Below are 6000 nucleotides of genomic sequence, written 5' to 3' on the forward strand. Positions count from 1 at the left end.
TTTATGAATCTGGGTGGTGAATTACAGCAAAGCACTTGTCCTCAAACGTTATTGGAGGGATTAGGCTTGGGTGTTAGAATGCCTGTGCTGGAAATACACAGACACATTATCTTGAGTAATTTTATAACAATATGATTCTCCTCTGAGTGAGCAGAAACTAGATATTGACGTGAGGGCAACATTTTTAATTACAGTTCTGCTTGCTGTGAAGTGGCATGATGCACCCCACAAACACATGCGCACATACATGCAAAGGCATGCACACACAAACAAACAGACAAACACACACCTATGCACGCACACAGGCATGCACGCACACACACACACGAACGCACATACATACACACACATGCATGTCACACCACACACAACACACACACACACACACACACACACACACACACACACACACACACACACACACACCACACACACACACACACACACACACACACACACACACACACACACACACACACACACACACACACACACAACACACCACACACAGTCTTGCAAACTAAACTTGTGGGACACACAATTCAGTCCAAATCAAAATCTTATTTTCCCTAACCGCTAAACCTAACCTTAACCCCAAACCTAGCTCCTAACCCGAAAACTAACCCTAGGTCCTAACCCTGAACCTAATTCTAACCCTAACACTAATTTTCTAACCCCCTAGAAATAGCATTTGACCTTGTGGGACTAACAAAATTCCCAAGTTGGTCAAATTGTATTTGTTTACTATTCTTGCGGGGACTCTGGTCCTCACAAGTATAGTTAAACACGTACCACACACACACACACACACACACACACACACACACACACACACACACACACACACACACACACACACACACACACACACACACACACACACCACACACACACACACCACAGTCTTGCATAACTAAACTTGTGGGGACACACAATTCAGTCCCAATCAAAATCTTATTTTCCCTAACCGCTAAACCTAACCTTAACCCCAAAACCTAGCTCCTAACCCGAAAACTAACCTAGGTCCTAACCCTGAACCTAATTCTACCCTAACACTAATTTTCTAACCCCTAGAAATAGCATTGACCTTGTGGGGACTAACAAAAATTCCCCAAGTTGGTCAAATTGTTATTTGTTTACTATTCTTTGCGGGGACTTCTGGTCCCTCACAAGTATAGTTAAACACTGTCCACAACACACACACACACACACACACACACACACACACACACACACACACACACACACCACACACACACCACACACACACACACACACACACACACACCACTTCTAAATACACACTAAAACGAGAAGAAGTAATGACACATCAGCATTAAGTTATAAGTGAATCAAATCCATCTTGGTTTCAATATATGAGGTAGACGCTTGTTAAGGTGAAGTTAATTGTAATGGGAAGCGCAAGGTTCATTTACACATTTCCAAATGATTTACATTTGCATCTCAGTTTCAGCCAACAGATTGATCGAGAAACTGATATGATAAAAGGCTATTATATAAATTTACATCTCATTAGAATTCAAATGACATTAACCCTCACTTGCCCACACAGCAAGAGCTAATTACACTCAGTTTAATACCTCTTGAATGATAGGGCAAAATGTAGATTTCTGCATAAATAGACATATCCAAAAGTAATAACAATAACTGGTAATGCTGCATAGTTTTAGAAAAGTATCTTTTTTTTTTTAAATTATAGATTGTTGACATGTTCTCACCTTTGAAAACACAAGCGCAGTAGAAGTCTTATGAAAATATAAAAATATGAAGAAAAAAAAATTGATTTCTTTCCTGTTCAACAAAAGTGGTGCAAAAGGGCTTCAAATGACTGAAATGCTTAGTAACAATCAAATTATAACATCTTACTATCAAATGTCACCTTTCTTATATCTGTAAAATAAATATGATCATACTTAGTGACATACAATATTGGTACCATTTCATATTACTGACGAAAGATACTTTTTCCCCCCAAACGCCCTTGAGACGTGCTGAGACACCATTCATACGTGTGCAGTCTCGTTACAACAGGGGTGTTAAACTAARTCCATGGAGGGCCTAGTGTCTGAGGGTTTTTGGTTTTTCCTTTCAATTAAGACCTAGACAACCAGGTGAGGGGAGTTCTTTAATAATTAGTGACTTTAATTCATCAATCAATTACAAGGGAGGAGTGTAAACCCGCAGACACTCGGCCAACCGTGGAATGAGTTTGACACGTGTTCCACGTGGTCTTGATGCTGAGCCACACTGGCTGCGTTACAACTTCAGCTTCAAACACAAAGTGATTTCGTCTGTCTGTGACCAAGAGAAAGTGGTCTTGATTAAATTGTATGATAAAAAAATAATAATAATAAATCCTGTCGACAGCTATAAATCCATCTGAGAATATCACTATTGTTGCATCCGCTATATGCAATATACACTATTGCAAGCGCAGCTGTGAGTTTCACAGGCACAAGAAATCGTTATTTTGTCTGGATAGGCCAGAAATTATGACTTGTCGCTCCTTATGCAAATAGCCAATTTCCTGTGTCCGTGAAACTGATAACTGAGCTTGCAATAGCGTGTATGAATTGGAACAACCAGTGCTTTTTGAGATTGTAAGGCAAATGATGTTGCACCATTTACAGAGCGCATTGTAAACAGAATTATCAGTCGGAACTGGTCCAGAACTGCTCAAAGTCCCAAATACTGTATAGGGAACTTAACATCTAAGAGGTTTTAAATTAATGACAAATTCCACTTTGTTTCGATACATTATGTAATTAATTTGTTTTATCACAAAGGGTTACTACTATCACTATGTTACTATTGCACTACATGCTAAAGACTATGGCGTGAAGTTGGGGGTAGATACGTTTTAAATAAGAGCGTTCCTTTTTTTGATCACTTCATTTCAAGCTTACGCTAAAATTCCTCTGAACAAATATGACATAATGTAAGAGAATGTGTCACATGAAAAACATAAATATGTTTATTACAGTCCCAGATGACAGTCAGTGCTGAGGTTATGCATACACTTAGCCTTGCTAAGAGCATGGCATCCTGCAGCAATGCATCTTGGCTCATTTACATGTACAGGGCTGGGGGAGCATGGGGACAGGCATCTTGAGGAGTGAGTGAAGCAGGACAAGGGCACCAGGCATGTCACCCGACTGACCGACAGGGGGACACACTGTCACTGCAATGCCCCCATTACCCCCTCCCTTGGGAATGGGGGTCAGGACATAGAGAGAGCAGGGTGGCAGCTTTATGACACATATTATACAGATGCGGCCATCTCAGAGATTGTTTATTCAAACACAAGGGCAGAGGTAAGCATCTGGGTGCTGGCGGGGACAGGGTGATTGGATCACATACACTTACACTCAAAATTCGATCTGGGGTCAGGTCAAATGAGTGTGTTGTGTCTGTGACTATCATTAAATGTGAAGACTGTTATTTAATCAAATCAATTCTCTGTGTAATTATTATTACGTGATTAAACTAATCATGTAAACTTTAATTAACTAGGAAGTCGGGGAACCACGGGAAAATGTTTATAGAGTCTCTATTTCCTGACTCGACTCTTTAGATATTTTCATATCTTATCAAAACAGTCGCTTATTAATGAATTGTACCTCATCAGTTCTCATTACTGAACATCGCAAACCCTTGGATATCTGCACGAACCCTAGCATAAATCATGAATCAGTGATATACAAATTGGTTTAATTATGTATTTACTAACTAACTAATCAAGTCACAGAAATACATGAAAACACACACAATTAGGTCATACATGGGGTATTACATGATACAAAGAAAAAGTCCCTAGCGGACGAAACCGATATGACAGCTTGGTAGACAAAGGAAAAGGGGTGTGGACCGCTCAAGAGCGGGAAACTCATAGCTGATAACTACACTCATAGAAATTGATAATACGTTACATGAACGACCGCTCATTCGAAAATAAATTGCAATTTACATATTTACAAGTGTTGTCTTGTGGCCGCCGGTTCGTCTGCTGGAGAGTCAATCGACAAAAAGTCTCTTGTTGTGTTCATAATGGATAAGTCAGGTGTACCCATGGTTGTCGCATAGAATAAATGTTTTGGCGGTTGTACATTTCCGGCTGCAGACTGGTAGTTGGATTTCTTACTTCTGTTGTGAATCGATAGTCTCAGAATTTAACCATTTCTAGCCGTGTAGCCATTGCTCCACGCTGTATGGTCTTCTCCTTTGGTAGAGTTGTAGTGCGAACCATTTCAACATGTAGCTACCACTTTATATTTTCTGGGCTTAGAAATTCAACCATTTGCAACCTTAGCTTACACCGTGGTTGCGTGGTCTGGCGTGAATTGCGTCACAGGGGCTTTTATACTTGGGTAGAAAAGGGGCCATCTCTTCATGTTTGTGCCCACCTGGGCATGGCTATTGACTGTGTATAAGTTACCATAAAACAAGCAATTAAGAAGACTAAATCACATTGTTATCTTTTCAAAAGTATTCTTATATTTATTCATCCATCTTATACAACATTCAGAAGTAAACCTGACAGCTGGGAAATGTACACTTTAAGAAATATAGTTATGTGCGTTTCCTGTCCTTCATGAGATCACCAAATGAAGCACACTCGACATGACTGTCCCTTCAGTGTCCACGGACCATTCCCACATTCTCAAAAATATAAATATTGTTTAATTCTCCAGTTTTGGGGATTAGGAGTTTTGGGAAGAAGAATGTCTTTGTTCTCCATAGGCTCTCTCTCTCCATACTCCATGGCAGCGAAGAGAGAGAGTTTCTAGCAGGAATTTATGACGGTTGTAAAACCTGAGAAAGAGAGTGAGAGATGGGGGGAGCCACGATATACACCCCAAAAGGGCCAAGTCGTGACAAGTGTATGGTTGAGTTTTCAAGTTTGATGAGGAAAGTGGTCGGAAACATTCTGATTAATTGAGATGTTGACGTTATCTGCATGCACACACACACACACACACCACACACCACACACCACACACCACACACCACACACCACACACACACACACACACACACACATCAAAGCATGAGTTTTCCACCCCCATGCTTCACAGTAGGTATGGTGTTCTTTGGATGCAACTCAGCATTCTTTGTCCTCCAAACACGACGAGTTGAGTTTTTACCCAAAAAGTTCTATTTTGGTTTCATCTGACCATATGACATTCTCCCAATCTTCTTCTGGATCAATCAAATGCTCTCTAGCAAACTTCAGACGGGCCTGGACATGTACTGGCTTAAGCAGGGGGACACGTCTGGCACTGCAGGATTTGAGTCCCTGGCGGCGTAGTGTGTTACTGATGGTAGGCTTTGTTACTTTGGTCCCAGCTCTCTGCAGGTCATTCACTAGGTCCCCCCGTGTAGTTTCTGGGATTTTTGCTCACCGTTCTTGTGATCATTTTGACCCCACGGGGTGAGATCTTGCGTGGATCCCCAGATCGAGGGAGATTATCAGTGGTCTTGTATGTCTTCCATTTCCTAATAATTGCTCCCACAGTTGATTTCTTCAAACCAAGCTGCTTACCTATTGCAGATTCAGTCTTCCCAGCCTGGTGCAGGTCTACAATTTTGTTTCTGGTGTCCTTTGACAGCTCTTTGGTCTTGGCCATAGTGGAGTTTGGAGTGTGACTGTTTGAGGTTGTGGACAGGTGTCTTTTATGCTGATAACAAGTTCAAACAGGTGCCATTAATACAGGTAACGAGTGGAGGACAGAGGAGCCTCTTAAAGAAGAAGTTACAGGTCTGTGAGAGCCAGAAATCTTGCTTATTTGTAGGTGACCAAATACTTATTTTCCACCATAATTTGCAAATAAATTCATTAAAAACCTACAATGTGATTTTCTGGAATTTCTTTTCTCATTTTGTCTGGCATAGTTGAAGTGTACCTATGATGAAAATTACAGGCCTCTCTCATCTTTTAAGTGGGAGAACTTGCACAATTGGTGGCTGACTAAAATACTT

The 6000-nt window shown here is 40.8% G+C and overlaps 1 protein-coding gene across 1 annotated transcript in view; it reads left to right on the forward strand.

Moving 5' to 3' along the window:
- Positions 1-6000, forward strand: part of dntt (deoxynucleotidyltransferase, terminal) — a 157971-nt gene that overhangs the window by 96209 nt on the left and 55762 nt on the right. The gene's annotated exons all lie outside the window — the stretch shown is intronic.

Source organism: Salvelinus sp. IW2-2015, linkage group LG18 (assembly GCF_002910315.2).
Source record: "Salvelinus sp. IW2-2015 linkage group LG18, ASM291031v2, whole genome shotgun sequence".
In the NCBI taxonomy this organism is placed as follows: Eukaryota; Metazoa; Chordata; class Actinopteri; order Salmoniformes; family Salmonidae; genus Salvelinus; species Salvelinus sp. IW2-2015.